The sequence below is a fragment of the Orcinus orca genome, chromosome 12 (genome assembly GCF_937001465.1).
Source record: "Orcinus orca chromosome 12, mOrcOrc1.1, whole genome shotgun sequence".
NCBI classification, from domain to species: Eukaryota; Metazoa; Chordata; class Mammalia; order Artiodactyla; family Delphinidae; genus Orcinus; species Orcinus orca.
Genome location: NC_064570.1, coordinates 81,374,673 through 81,390,580, shown reverse-complemented (window position 1 = coordinate 81,390,580; position 15,908 = coordinate 81,374,673). Strand labels below are relative to the sequence as shown.

Sequence of the window (15,908 nt, the reverse complement as noted above, 5' to 3'; positions counted from 1 at the left end):
TGAATGGCATTTAGCTATAGTATCATATAGAAATGATTTTTTTGAAAATATTTTACTTAAAACAGAGCTTTAGATGAGGTGCTGTTGGAAATATGTGCTATTTCTTGTTCACATGTATTTTGAGTGGTAAACGTGAGGACTCTGAGGGTCCAGAAGGGAGAGAATTATAAGCTTTCTAGTAATCTTCTATTCTCTTCGACATCCTCCTCTCCCCAACAGCTTTTGGTCTTCGTTTTATAAGAGATCCAAGTGATTGCTTCTAAGAGTGATTGATGACAGACCGTCAGATGTCTGCCGTTGATCTTTTGTAAAGAGTGCATTTCAAGGACCAATGATCATCTTGAACTCAAATTTAAAAAGAAAATAAAAGGAATTTTTTAAATTGTGTAGCAGATCGTATTTAGGATAGCTTTATCTTCCAATATAAGAAAATCTATAAAAAAATTGTGGTTTAGTCTGGACTTTTTCTTAAAAAATTGAAGTATAGTTGGTTTACAGTATTGTGTCAGTTTCAGGTGTACAGCAGAGTGATTCAGTTATACATATGTATATTTTTTCAGATTATTTTCCATTATAGGTTGTTACAAGGTGTTGAATTTAATTCTTGTGCTATACAGTAAATCCTTGTTTTTTATCCATTTTATATAAAGTGGTTTGTATCTGTTAATCCCATAATTCTAACTTGTCCCTCCCCCACTCTTCAGTGACCATATGCTTGTTTTCTGTGTTTCTGAGTCTGTTTCTGATATAGATTCATTTGTGCTACTTTTTATTTTTTAGTTATTATTTTATTTTTTGGCCGCACCGCACAGCTTGTTGGATCTTAGTTCCCCAACCAGGGATTGAAACTGTGTCCTCGGCACTGAAAGCGCGAGTCCTAACCACTGGACCACCAGGAAATTCCCAATTTGTGTTTTTTATTTTTCAGATTCCCCATATAAGTGATGTTATGTATTTGTCCTTGTCTGACTCACTTCACTAAGTGTAATCTCTAGGTCCATCCACGTTGCTGCAAGTGGCAATATTTCATTCTTTTTTTGGCTGAGTAATACGGTCTAGATTTTTTTTTAGTTCATGCATTTCTACTCTTGAAAGTTGCTTTTAGTGTAGGGTGGTGATGGTGCACGGTGCCAAAAAACTAGCAGAAGTGTGTTTATTGAAGTGAAATGATCATTCCTGGTATATTAATTTCCTGTTGCTGATATTAGAAATTATCACAAACTTAGTGACTTAAAGCAACACAAATTTATCATCTTATAGTTCTGGAGGTTAGAGTCCAGAATGAGTCTTACTGAGCTAAAATTAAAGCTGTTTCTTCTGGAGTTTGTAGGGGAGAATCTGTTTTCCTATCTTTTCCAGCTTCTAGAGGCCACCTGAGATGTTTGCCTCCTCACGCCTTTCCTCCATCTTCAGGGTGTCATCTTCAGATCCTTTCTCTCTGCCTCTCTGCTTCTGTCATTGCTGTGATTACATTGACTTTACCTAGATAATTCAGGAGAACACTATCGCATGACTTTACCTAGATAATTTAGGAGAACACCAGTGTCCTTAATTATTCCTGCAAAGTTTCTTTTGCCGTGGAAGGTGACATATTTACAGATCCAGGTATTGGACATCTTTGGGGCCATTATTCTGCTTACCACAAGTGAATTTGTGATAAACTTGTATATTGAACCTAGATTTTTATAATAGGTACTGCTCTGGATGTACTTAAGAGGGCATAGGGTGGTGAAGTGAGTACAGTTTAAATTAGCCATTCTCACAGAAATTATTCTTAAACTCTCATATGCACACAAGAGTCATTTAACGAACTCTTTGCAACATGACCATTTATGTAGAAAATCCTTAGAAATTTATAAAAAAGGTATTAGAACCAGTACTTGAGTTTTCAAGGTTGCAGGAATCAAGGTGATTATAGAAAAATTAACTATTTCTATATACCAGCAACAAACAGTTGGTAAGTTGAAATAAAACTTACCATTTGCAATTGTAAAAAAATATGAAAACTTAGTGATAAATTTAACAAAATATATGCAAGACTTGTATGCTGAAAACTACCACAGATTGCTGAGAGAAATTAAAGAATACCTAAAGAAATGGAGAGATGTACCATGTTTATGGATTAGAAGACACAATCTTTTTAAGATTTTAGTTCTCTCCACATTAATCTGTAGATTCAGTATGATCCCAGTAAAAATCTTAGATGGCTTTTTTGGTAGAAATTGATAAGTTGATTCTAAAATTTATAATGAAATGCAAAGGAGACCCCCAAATCTGAACAATTTTGAAAAAGCGAAAGAACATTGGGTTTCTTACACAACCTGTCTTCAACAATTAATATAAAGCTACTGGGCTTCCGTGGTGGCACAGTTGGTAAGAATCTGCCTGCCAATGCAGGGGACACGGGTTCGAGCCCTGGTCTGGGAAGATCCCACATGCCACGGAGCAACTAAGCCCATGCGCCACAACTACTGAGCCTGCGCTCTAGAGCCCGTGAGCCACAACTACTGAACTCACACGCCACAACTACTGAAGCCTGCGCACCTAGAGCCCGTGCTCCGCAACAAGAGAAGCCACTGCAGTGAGAAGCCGGCACACCTCAACGAAGAGTTGCCCCCGCTCGCCGCAACTAGGGAAAGCCCGCACGCAGCAACAAAGACCCAACACAGCCAAAAATAAATAAATAAAATTAAAAAAAAATATATAAAACTACTGTAATCAAGACAGTGGTATTGGTCTAAGGAGAGACATAGATCAATGGAACACAATAGTCAAGAAATAGAGTCACATATAAGGTCAGCTGATTTTTAACAGAATTGCCAAGGTAAATTCAGTAGGGAGAGGATAATCTTTTATACAACGACAGAATACTCCTCGACCTTTAACTCATACTGTGCTTGAAAATTAACTTGAAAGGAGTAATAAAAGTTGCTGAGATCTTGGGTTAAGCAAAGATCTCTTGGATAGGATACAAAAGCACAATCCATAAAGATAGAATTGAGAAAATGAACTTCATAAAAATTAAAAACTTTTGCTTTTCAAAAGACACTGTTAGGGGCTTCCCTGGTGGCGCAGTGGTTGAGAATCTGCCTGCCAATGCAGGGGACACGGGTTCGAGCCCTGGTCTGGGAAGATCCCACATGCCGCCGAGCGACTAGGCCCGTGAGCCACAACTGCTGAGCCTGCGCATCTGGAGCCTGTGCTCCGCAACAAGAGAGGCTGCGATAGTGAGAGGCCTGCGTACCACGATGAAGAGTGGCCCCTGCTTGCCGCAACTGGAGAAAGCCCTCGCACAGAAACAAAGACCCAACACAGCCAAAAATAAATAAATAAATAAATAAATAATAAAAATAAAGGAATTCCCTTAAAAAAAAAGGACATTTTTAAAATGAAAGAGAAAATCATGAACTGCAGAAAATATTATATCTGATAAGGACTCTTATTTAGAATAAGAAAAAATTGGTACTAGAATGTTAATAGCAGCTTTAATTCATAAGAGCCAAACACTGGAAACAATCCAAATGTCCATCAGTTGATAAATGCATAAACATACTATGGTACCTCCATACAATGAAATAATACTTTGCAATATAAAGAAACAAACTAGTGATACAGTCAGTAATGTGGATTGATCTCAAAAACGCTATGCTTAGTGAGGAATCCATACACAAAAGACTCCATGATATATGATTCCAATTATATGGACTTCTAGAAAGGTGAAACTTATAGAAAATAGATCAGGGGTTGCCAGGGATTGGGGGTGAGGGAGGGTAGCTCATTTTACTTTTCAAAAGTAAAATGCTGTACCAGTATGTTGTTTTATTCATTTGGCGGTATAACAATTGCTGTAGATTATATAGCAGATTCTGAATTACTTTAAAAGTCTGTACAACATATACACTCTTGAAGTAATTTTCCTCTTCCATGGTCTGAGTAAAGATTTTGCAAAAGTAGTACTCTTTCTTTTTTTTTGCGGTACGTGGGCCTCTCACTGTTGTGGCTTCTCCCATTGCGGAGCACAGGCTCTGTGGCCTTGGCTCACGGCATGTGGGATCTTCCTGGACCGCGGACTCTCAACCACTGCGCCACCAGGGAAGCCCAGTAGTAGTCTTCTTGATCCTGGCTTAAAGGGTAAAGGATCCTTGATTGGTGTCCCTCTCCCTCCCCCTCCCCCTCCCCCCCCATTTTCAAGTCTATCAGAATACTAATGAGTACTTAAAAATAGTTTGGAAATTATTGGTTTAACCTTTTGTTTTTTCTTGGGAAGTCATGTTATTCATACAAGGCTCTGAAGTTCCTTATGGCGCCTTTAGAATGTCAGTTTTTTGGTGCCCCTAGGGTGCAGGATTTTCTATTAGGCACTATGATAATCTGTAGGGATGTAATGCAAATACAGTGTATAGATAAGATCACCATAATATTCACCAAAAGAATGCCACTTAGTACTGTGAACTCTGAGGAGCTCTACGGTGTTTTCATTCTGTGATGTTGGAATTTATCTGTTGTGAGACCAGTGGCCCGCTTCCTAAGACTTGGAAATCATTATTTGAAGGAAATTCAAATCATAATAAGCAACCTGGGACCCTTGGAAGTCTTCAGTTGCTTAGGTTCCCTCCCAGCTTAGTAAAGCACTTGAAGGCAGGTCTATGCCTATGTATCTTTTCCTTCTCCAGAAGGTAGTTAAGTTGGATTGTGTCTTTATTAGTTGTGTGTCTGCTGCAGTTTCTTGAAATTTGTTGAAAAAAATTAAAATTTACTTGTTATGTGGTTGTACATATAAGGAATTCCCCTGTCATAGATTCCCTGATTTTAATGGCTTTCTGTTGTACTCTGCAAAGATAAGTTATTGCTCTATTAATATGCCCTTTCAGCATCTAGAGTTTGTAATCACAGAGGGGTTTTCCTTAAGTTTATGGCTTTTCTTAATAATTCTTTGCTGCTGTTGAGTAAAATTCTATTTTTTGGCTCAGTGGAGATAGCGTACTCCACTCCAGTATCAGGGCTCATGATAGAAAGACATAAATTTGAATAGATATCTCCGAACAGAATTGTGCATTACATTTGATGGCAGACCATGGGGCATGACCTTGATAATAGGGAGCTGTACCTGCCAGTCTTAAGAGTGTGAAGAAGTCACGTCTTACATAGGTGGTTAGATTCCAAAATCAGCTTTAACTGTGCTTTACACCCCCTCAAAGAACAGTGCGTATGATTTTATGTCTGTAACCCTGGATAGTTATTCTTATGAAAACTAAAATCTCAGTATGTTAGAAGAGTTAGACTTTCATTAAAGGAAAGAAGAGGGAAAATTTCTGCATTTTAAACTGTTCTACTTAAAGTTAAATATCACGTTCCTAATGGTGAGTGGGGCATAGGTGGATATTCCTCAATTGTTTCTCCTTGATGGTGATGTTTCCTGTATACCATTTTCATATTAAGCTTGTATAATCTTAATAAACATGTTGATAAGTTGATAGGATTATCCATGATGGTTTTTGCATGATATAATGCATATGAAGCATTTATACAGAGTCTGATATATATAAGTAGTCAGTAAATGTTGGATGTGAATCCACAAACAACCTTGTTTTTTGAACAGCAGAGAAAGGAGTGTGATTGGAGATAAACTGAAATGTGTGTAATTAAAGTCAGGTTCCTGAAATCTCTTAATTCTTAAGAGATTAAGAGATCTGTTGTCTGCCAGAGTGAGTTTTGAAGATAAAGAGAAAGCAGGTGCAGTCCTGTGTACAACTTCACTGAACACTTCAACCACATGCATTTTACTAGGTACTTAAAGAGGAATCAAACATGGTACCTTCTCTCGAGGTGCAAAATTGTGCTGTTACTCTGCTTGACCAGAGCACTTAGCCATGTCAGTTCTTTCTCCCATGAACAGAGTCTTTTCCTGCTTTCATATAAGTACTTTGTGAGATTCCACAGCAATCCCAAGGGCATAAGAATTCCCACATTAGAGATGGGAACCCTGAGACTTTAACTTGGTCAGAGTTGCTTTGGTGCCAGGATTCTGACTGAACTCCGACGAGACCCTCCAGGCCATTGTGCTGCTTCTCATGTGAGATGTTTGTTTTGGTGTGCTGGAGTAGACCATGAGGGACTTTAAGAAACTGCTTTAACCACTTCAGATGCCCTGCTGGAGCACGGCATCTCCATGTCTGCTTCCTGCCGACTTCTTGTGCCCACCTGCTGGATCCTTCCTAGGACCTGCAGGAGGAAGGAAGGTGGGCTAAGCTTCCTTGGAGCCCCCTGAGGCGAGGCTTAAAGGGCTCCTGGTTTCCAGGGGAAGGAGTGTTGGGGGGGGATTGTAATCTAGTGGTAGGAAAGTTGACAATCTGTATTTGTTTTATTTCATATTTTGTTTTATTGTATCTCATTTCATCGTATTTTATTTCATAATTCAGTAAGAAAACTGTACTGATGCTCTCTGTTCCCACCTGGAAGGATTTCAGAGTAATTCAGATGTGGGAATGAAAGCTTGGGTGCCAGAGGGAGACATTTTGCAACACACATTTAAAAAGACATGGCAATCTTGTTAACATATTGATATAAATGCTGAAGAGATTGTCATAGACGCACAGTTTTAAAGTGCCCTTTATAGCTGAATTTTAAAAATAAAGCAAAAAATACTTTTTGCTTTCTTTTTCCTCCCAATTACTTTTTAAGAGAATTGTCCAAGGTTTCAGATGTAAGAAAATTGCTTCTTCCTCCTGATTTTGGCTAAGTTTTATTGTTGTGAAAATTTTCTGAATTGTATTTAACATGTTTATAGATGTAATTGATTATTTCAGAAGGGTTAACTTTTTGATGTGGTTATTATAGGAAGTAAAAGAAAAAGATAAATTCTATTGAAATATTTGATACAGATACTTTCTCTTCTTTGTAACGTGGTTTCCTCTTCTGTTTCCATTAAATTATTATTTTTTATGTAAAGGTCACAAGTCTGTTGCTGCTATTACTTCCCCCGTATTGTCACATTCAAATAAATAATTTTTCCCTGTGGAAATTGTGCTCAACTATTGTACAGAAGCAGTTTTCCCTCTCATTATTGACTGAAAATTAGTTATTTGGAATTTTTTAGTGGAGACAGCGGTTTCACTTCCGTAGATAAGACAAGGCTATCAGGTGGTTGCCTTCTTTATTGGGCTTTTATCTCTTGTCCCACATTTAGGCAGTTACACTTCTGATTGTTTTTAACTTATTTGTTAAAGTATGCCTGTAAACAACAGGAAACAGTGAGTGATTTTTACCTAAAATGTTTTTCTAGTTTTCAAAAAATAGTGGAGGGGACTTCCGGATTTGGATGTGGCTTCGAGACTGGAAGGAGGTTCAGGTGTCGCTCCGTCCTAACAACAAGGAAAAGCTGAGCAGGCTGAACAATCAACAGCTCTTCTTAGGTCTATCAGAAAAATGAGGTCGTAGGGCAAGCTGCTGTCCCCCAGATTGCAGAGACAGGTGAATACAGAGAATCACAACTTCCATCACAACTCTGGGAACCAGTACTGAGCTGGGAAAACGCAAACTGCAATAGATGAATTGCTGGAGGCTCCCCCTGGGGGTACTCAGGAGGGCCAAATATGTCTGTGAGCTCAACCTCAAGGGGCTCAGCGCAGTGCATGCCGGAGAAAAGCTCCTAGTGCTTCTGGCAGGAGGAGGGGAGAAGGAACCATTTTGAAATGCACCACAGCATTCTGTTCTTTTTAGCAAGGTAGGCCCTCGGGAGAAACTATTTAAATAGAGCTTAACTGACCCCGGGAAGGAAGTACCTAACTCCAGGCAGCTCTAGCCTTTCGAGTGATAGAAGGGAAATCCCAACTCCTGCCTAATCTAGCCGTCCTGTCCACCCGAAGGAAGGGGGCGGGGCGGGGGTGGGGGTGGGGGTGGGGGAAGAAACGGAGAAGGTTTGTGACGTTCCCAGTACAGAGGCAGAGACTCACTGGCAAACTGAAACCTAGTCACAGGGCTATAGCACGCTCCACTCGCCAGCCCCTCACCACCACATTGCTGAGGCCTATTTACAGCAGTTTCTTTTACCCGGGAGGGCATGTCCGGCCGTCAGGTAAAAGCTACAAGGCATACTAGAAGGCAAAAAAATCGTTGAGGTTCTTAAATTTCATAGTGAAACTGTTATCAGGTATTCGAAGTATGGTGATAGTCTGCAGCCCACACCTCGTGAGATATAAATGTACTTGGAAAAACCTGGAAAAATATTTTCATATGTTTAAACGAATGTATAAAACACATGTATATATTACTTAGTATGTAACGGCTAAAGTTACTATATGTTCAGATTGAATAAGCTTATTTATTCACATCAGATCTATACTAAATTCCTTTAGTCTAAAAGTTTTTATAGAGGGAGAGTATCAGTCCCAAACAATACTTACTGATCCGCCACAGCTGAGTAACAGATCTTTAGACCAGTACCACTCAGCTGAGCTTTAATCTTTATGGTACACCTTGAATATTTATTTTCAAGTTACTTTTAGAATTCACACAAAGTAAGGAGCATTATACTGATCAGAAGACATTTCATATATGTATGTGTCCCCTGAAAATACTTAAAGTAGAGGTTGTAATTATTATTTATGTTAAGCCTGGGTTTAACATCTCTTTACCAAGTCAGTGGTAAGGAAAAAGCTGGGAGTGGGGCTCTTCAAAGTTAAAAGGCACTATACTTTTTGAAAAAGTCCTTTACAAAAAAAATTTTTTGGAGGCATATTTTTGGGAAGTAGAATATGTACTGAGTATGGACATTGAGAACTTACTGTTAATTTGGTAGGTGTGGTAATTGTGGTTATGGGGAAAAAACATATTTTTTAAAGCTTCATACTGAAGTATTTAGGGGGGTGATGTCTTTTGCCTGAAATTACTTTAAGAAGCTTCAACACACACAAAAGATGAAGATGGCAAAATATTAACAATTATTGAATCTGGGCAGTGGGTATGTGGGTGTTCACTATACTATTCTTTATGTATTTCTGTATTTGAAAAATTTTGATAATAAAAGTTAGGAAAAATTTCTAGTTTTTGTGCCTAAGGAATAAACTCAAACAAGCCATCAGCAAATAAGGAGGACCCTTCTGGACTTAAAAAATGTTCAGTTCACCTTGCTGTGCAATTTTTTTTCTCTTCAGTTAGAAGACTACATTAGTCATGTAGTCTTGACTGACAGTATGTGTCTGGACATTTATGTAATCTCATACCGAATGACTGTTTTTCAACATCCTATCAGCTATTCTGAACATGCTGGGAGTCTGTGTAAACATACCAAGAGAACAAAAGAAGTTAAAAAAAACCCTTCAAATAAACTATTATTACAAAGACAGTGATTAGGGAGTAAATAAATTAGCTGTTGGCTCTTTATGGTAGGCCCTACTCATTTAAGGATGCTGGATCAGAAAAAGGATTATCATGGAGCTGTTTGCGTACTGACTAGCTGTTAAGAAAGTGTTTGAAAATGTAGTGATGAGTGTGGTACTAATTTCTCTTCTTCCTTATCCTGTTTTTTAAGAACACAATGAATGGCAACAAACCATGAAAATACACCAGAACCTCTAATGCTGATCCCTAACTTATATTTTATCCAGGGGTTACTTAAAGAAGTATTGGGAAGCAGCCGCATAGCACAGGGAGATCAACTCAGTGCTTTGTGACCACCTAGAGGGGTGGGATAGGGAGGGTGGGAGGGAGACGCAAGAGGGAGGGGATATGGGGATATATGTATGCATACGGCTGGTTCTCTTTGTTGCACAACAGAAACTAACAGTATTGTGACGCAATTATACTCCAATAGAGATGTATTTAAAAAAGTATTCATTTCACATGTATTTTCTGAGCACCTCTTGTGCGTAAGGCATGGCTGCTCATTGCCATACAAATTGACGTTGTATAAGGCGCTAATGAATCCTGACCCCAGAGCTGTCTGTATTTGACTTTCCATCGTAGGGGATAGAAAAGGAACTAGAGTTAACCTAAGTAAATCAGCATTGAGCATTGTTGTTTGTTTGATCAGAAGAAGAGGGAGGCTTGCCCCCCCCACAGGACTCAGTTCTTGAATCTCTTTGCTTCCGTTTGTATTCTCTTCCTTGCCAGTCTCATACAGTCTCTTGCTTTTAATTATTGACTGTGAGTGGGTGACTTCCTGATACATATCTTCAGACTAAAAACTTGATGTCATCCGAGAACTCCATACTCATATATCCAACTGCGTGCGTTGTTCATCCAGCGGCTCGAAATTAACATGGCTTAACTTAATTCTTCATCTTCCTCCTCCAGGCCTGCTCCTTGGACAGTCTTCCCCATCTTACTGTGCCCTTTTGCTCAGCCCCCAAACTTTGGAATTTTCCCCATGTGAACTGCAGTAGTCTCCCAATTGGTCTCCCAGCTTTATTCTTGCCTCTGTGGCCGGTTCTAACCCAGCTGCCAGAATGATCTTTAAAAAGTCAGGCTAGGTAGTCAGATCATGTCATTGCTGTACCGGAAACCCTCCATTATTTTTGTCTGTCAGAGTGAAAAGCCAAAGCCCTTAGAGCAGTCCACACCGCCCTCCCTGCCCCTGAACTTACTAACCAGGCTTCTGTCGCAGCGCCTTCACACTTGATGTTCTCTCTGCCTGGAGTGTGCTTCCAGATGTGCATATGGCCTGGCCTCCGCTTCTAGGTTAGGTTAGGTCCTCACTCATGTGTACTTAATTTTGTTTAATATTTGTCTCCCTTTCTAGGGTGTAGGAAGTCAGGGATTTTTGTCGTGCTTGGTAAATATTTGTTGAATGAATAAATGTCCGATGAGGGGGAGAAGCATGTTCGGCACGAGAACGACGTGTGCTGCCAGTTTAAGACGTTATTTATGAAAACTGAATAACCACGATACAAGCAGTATCTGAAAAGCTGATTTATCTCAGTGGTTCTTGGAAGTATTTCATGCAGTATATTAAGTGTTTGATGAGGGTCTCTGTGACTTTGGTGATTCTCTTTCTGGAAAATAAGACCTCACTCAATATTTTTCTTTTTCTAACTTTTTCTTTTTTAGCTGATGTAAAACTTTGTGTAGTCAGATTTATAAAAGCCACTGTTTTTTTTTTTTTTTTTTTTGCGGTATGCGGGCCTCTCACTGTTGTGGCCTCTCCCGTTGCGGAGCACAGGCTCCGGACGCGCAGGCTCAGCGGCCATGGCTCACGGGCCCAGCCACTCCGCAGCATGTGGGATCGATCTTCCCGGACCGGGGCACGAACCCGTGTCCCCTGCATCGGCAGGCGGACTCTCAACCACTGCGCCACCAGGGAAGCCCAAGCCACTGGTTTTGAATACTAGAATCATATATTCTTTTCGTATGTAAACAAGTTGAGGTTGTTTTAGTAGGGCTTCAGCTCTGAAAACAGAACACTCCAGGTGTGTTGGCAGAAATGCTTTACTATAGGAAATTAGGTGCTTGTGAAAGGCCTAGGAGGGGTGGAAGAGCCAGTCCCAGATCACAGAAGGGCTGACCTGCCAGGGAGCCGCCAGCCCAAAGGCTGTCCCTGGACTGCTCAGTGTGAGAAAGCCCCAAGTTAGCTGTGACCCTGGGACTAGAAAGCTGCAGCTGCCCTGGTACCCCTACAAGCCGTTAGTGGAATGTGGGGTGTTCCCGTCATCCGTCAGAACCGCTGCTTCTCACCCAAGACTCAGCTGGAGACTAGACATTCTACCTTCTGGTTTTCTTGAAAGGCAGAAAGACAGCCAGAAAGGCAGGAAGATAGTCTCTACCTCACTTTTGCTTTCAAGTACTGCATGACTGCATCCAGTTGGTAGAAACTAATTCTCGTTTGGAAGTCTAACTACAAAGGAATCTGAGAAGTAGAGCTTTTTGAGCTTTCCGTCCTCTGGCACCCCAGAAATCGGGAGGGGTTGGGCGGTTGTGTGAACAGATCAATATTGTCCCCATGGCCCTGTCTTAGCTGGTTTCAGAGTGAGCAGAAGAACATCCACAGCCTGACCTGGGAAGCTAGAAGGTCCCCGGGCAGCCAGTTTTGTGGCTCTGCACCTCTGGCCCCTGGGGCGTGGCTCCTCTTGCCTGCTTCTGCTTTCCTCACCACTTGCCTGCCTTGCTCGTTTGTTTGCCTGTGCCTCAGCAGCTCCTGAGTCTGTCTGACCTGCCCTTTGGCTTCCTGCAGGCGGTTGTCTCTTTCTTTGGGTCATAAGGGGGGCTGCAGGAACAGCAGGTGGTGTTCCTTCTCCAAGGCCAAGAGCGGGCAAGCTCTCCAAGAAGGAAGCGTGGCGTATATAGTTAACACGTGAACACAAGACTAGTTGCCGACGGGACGTGGTTAGCTCTGGACGGGAGAAGAAGGTCGGGACGGATGTGGAAGGGTTGGGGAGGAGCGAGAGTGAGGGGGTCTGCAGGGTGAGGGGTCAGCTAGGTGAAGTCTCCCCGAGAGTGACGGCGGGGGGTGCTGAAGGAGGTTTGAGGGTGTCCTCCGCACAGAATACTTGCTAATAGTAAGTGTCTTAAGAGTATCGATAATTCAAAAGTAGTTTAAACTGATCTGTTCCCTCAGGGACTGGTACTTACTTTCTAACTCCTGTGGCTGCAGACAGCCCTGCTGCCAGAGAGATCTCGGCTGTGGAAGGCGCCCCTGGGAGCGCTGCAGGGGAAGCCTGCCCGCCAGCGGGCCCCCAGCCTGTCCCTGGGCATTCGTGTTCTTGAGAAGTTTCAGTAAATGGGGTTGATGCAGGCGGTGTCACACTTTTATATTGCATTTTTTGACACTCTTAAATCGAACATTTTTAATACGCTATTGGTCATTTCTAGTCTTTTATGATTTGCTCCTTCATTTGGAGGTGGGGATGGCTGTCATTTTCACATTTTTCTCATGACCAGTTGTTGGGTCATTCCAGGAACATTCATTCCTCTGAGTTTGGTGCCAGCCACACCATTTACCCCTAGATCAGCGGTCCCCAACCTTTTCGGTACCAGGGACCGGTTTCGTGGAAGACAACTTTTCCACTGCCGGTGGCCGGGGGCAGAGGGGAGGGATGGTTCAGGCCGTACTGCGAGCGACGGTGGGGAGCGCCGGGGGGAGCGCCGGCGGGGGGGGAAGCGCCGGGGAGCGGCAGGTGAAGCTTCATTTGCCTGCCTGCCGCTCACCTCCTGCTCTGCGGCCCGGTTCCTTAACAGGCTGCGGACCGGTATGGCCTGCGGCCCAGGGGTTGGGGACCCCTGCCCTAGATGCTCTCAGCCTGTGAATAAGTGACAGTCGAGCACTTTGCACGGATTTTCAGTTGCTGAAAAGTCTACTCTTTTTGTAACTATGAAATTGTAAAAAGTTTAGAGATAGAAGAGACCTGTCAGGTACCTGGTCTGATCTCCTATTAGAGATTAATTAACTAATTAATAGGTTAAATGCCTTGCTCCAAGCTGTGACAGTGAGAGGATGTGGCAGTGAACCACATTTTCTGCTTTGTGAGGCCAAAGCAGCAGATGGTCTTCCAGACAACTGGAATGTGTTACTACCCTTGACCTTCACAGAAGGTATCGCTCAGCTTTTCAATTTTTAAATTCTCCTTAAATTCAGCCATTGTACAAAATGAGAAGGGAGGTAAATTCTGGGTTTTTGTGCTTAACCAAACTGTATCTGTGTAATGGCAGAATATTAAGAAAAAAATTGAATGAGGAATGATTACATATTAAGTATTTACTTACCCGTTTATTTAAACATAGATTTGGCAATAGCTGTGATACAAACATGCTTTAAAACTTGGAATGCTGTTTGTTGGTGTCTGCTGTGTTCACTGAAAGCACATGTCATCTCATGAAATAGTGTCAAGAATAGTTTAAAAAAGAGATAGTTGTAAATACTGAATACCTTTCTGCTTGAGAGAGAAATTTTGCAAAGAAAAAGTACTAGAATATTTATTAAAGTAAACAAAATAAAGGAAAACTGTAATATGCTTTCTCAAACTTCTGAACTTTTAAGCTGAATTTCTGAATGATAATCACCTGAACAAAGTGAGAAATAGGTTTGACAAGGCTTAAACTTTAGGACAGTCAGGTGAAACAAAGATTATTGATTCTTAAAATTAAGCTTCATTTTATTTTCTCCTTTTATCTTATATCACCCTGATGACCAGCGGACTCTTAAATGATTACCACAGTTTAACTTCTTTGCCAAAGTAAATCAACATTTGGAAAATGGCACAGGAATGCTGTATTTGTAGATTTTGTTAGTTCTCTAAAGAATCTTCTTAGTTTTATAGAGTCTTTATAGATGTTTTGAATTTATTTACATATTTATTCTTTCTTCCCAAGTTTAAGGAGGTAAATATAATAAAAAATGATGTAGTTATATATTTCGTAACTTTTGCTCTGCTGTTACCCTTGAGAGGCATCCTATCAGTAGCTCAAAGCTTGGGCTTTGAAGGCGGAAGCTCTGTGTTGAAATCAGCTCTCCCATTGTTGCCTCTGGAGCTCCTTTTCTTTTTTCTCCCCTCCTCTCCCCTTCCCTTTTCCTCCCTCCCCCCTTCTCTCCCTTCCTCGCCTCTTCCCCTCCCCTTCCTCCTTCCTTCCTTGTGGTGGGAGTGTGGTATTTAAACTTTTAAGCCTCAGTGTCACTACATGTAAAACGGTGATCCCTGTGTCACAGGATTGTGAGGGTTAACTGAGCTGTGAAGTGGTGCCCTGGCACAAAGTAAGGGTTTGATAATTTAGTCAGGTCTTTGTTTTGGTTTTGGTTTTTTAGCACTCATAGTTATTTTACTACTTTGAAGGAAGCATTTGTGAATTATGTTTTGTCTGGTAAACAATGAAATTGAGCAAATCCTGAGATTGCTCCCACTCTAGAGTACTTTATGGAAGGCTCAGGAAAAGAAGGCAGCTACCTCTCTCTCTCTCTCTCTTTTTTTTCCCCCCCTTTATCTGCTGGTCCCTTAGAGCAGACAGGAGCTAGAGGCGTAGGACAGAAGCCCTCCTTGCCCTGCCTTGCCCCGCCTTGCCCCGCAGGAGCCTTCGCTCTAAGAGGACAGGCAGGCCGAAAGCACAGCGAGTAGGGCCAGCCTTGCAGGGGGAGCGGGGAAAGAAGGGGGGAGCAGGCTTGGAGGAGGAGAGCGGCCGTCACTCTGGGGAGGAGGGGCTGGGAGCGGCTCGGGCGTCCACCGAGTGCACCGGCCTTTCCCGTTCCAGGCGCCAGGCGGAAGGCTAGGGAGGGGCTCGGGGGTCGTTGGCCTCGGAGGCCTGCCCCGGTGTTCCCGGCCGAGGGCCTTGCATGGCAGAAGCGGGGGCGGGGTCGGGGGCGGGGCCGCAGGGAGGAGGCGGGAGGGAGGTGGAGTCGCCGGGAGCTGGGGGCTGCTCGGGCTGCTGGGAGAAGCCTTGGGAGAGGGGCGGGCCTCGGGTGGTGCGGAGGGGAGGGCGGGGCTGCGAGGGGCCCTGGGCCGGTGGACGGGAAGCCTCTCCTCCGGCTCTCTGCGGGAGTGTGATGGAGCGAAGCCCAGCCGCCCTGGAGTCGGCAGTGACAGGGTGGGTCTCAGCGTGCCGGCGTCTCTCTGGTGGTCCTCATGCACACCTGGGCCGCTTCTTAGCACCTTTGCCAGATGCCATTGTTTGTTTTGTTTTCCGCGTTTAGTTTATTTTTGAATGGAATGCTTTATTTTCCTACGGATTCTGACAGCTTTTACACTGTGAGGAAAATTGTTTAGAATTTATTTTGCAACCCGTGGAAAAGTGTTAATATGTAAGTAAATGACCTTGAAATTAAGGCTTGGTTGACATTTTATTTGCCAGGGTTATTTTGTTTTGTTTAAGGAATTACAGTTAACTCTTAAATAAACTGATAAAATTGACAAAACTTTTCTGGGGAGACCTGCTAGTTTATTTTTGAAAAATATACGTTTCTTTTAGCACATTTCCTCTTTTACTTCAGT

General features: G+C 42.2%; 1 protein-coding gene across 5 annotated transcripts in view; it reads left to right on the top strand.

Moving 5' to 3' along the window:
• The window catches only part of SMAP1 (small ArfGAP 1), a 143,547-nt gene that overhangs the window by 7,897 nt on the left and 119,742 nt on the right, over positions 1-15,908 (top strand). The window contains exon 1 of one of the 5 annotated variants that reach the window (XM_049695438.1): positions 15,483-15,504. The exons of the other annotated variants lie outside the window; for them this stretch is intronic. The gene's annotated coding sequence lies outside the window, so the exon portion shown is untranslated. Of the gene's footprint in view, positions 1-15,482; positions 15,505-15,908 lie in introns of those variants that run through there. 5 annotated transcript variants of the gene reach the window in all.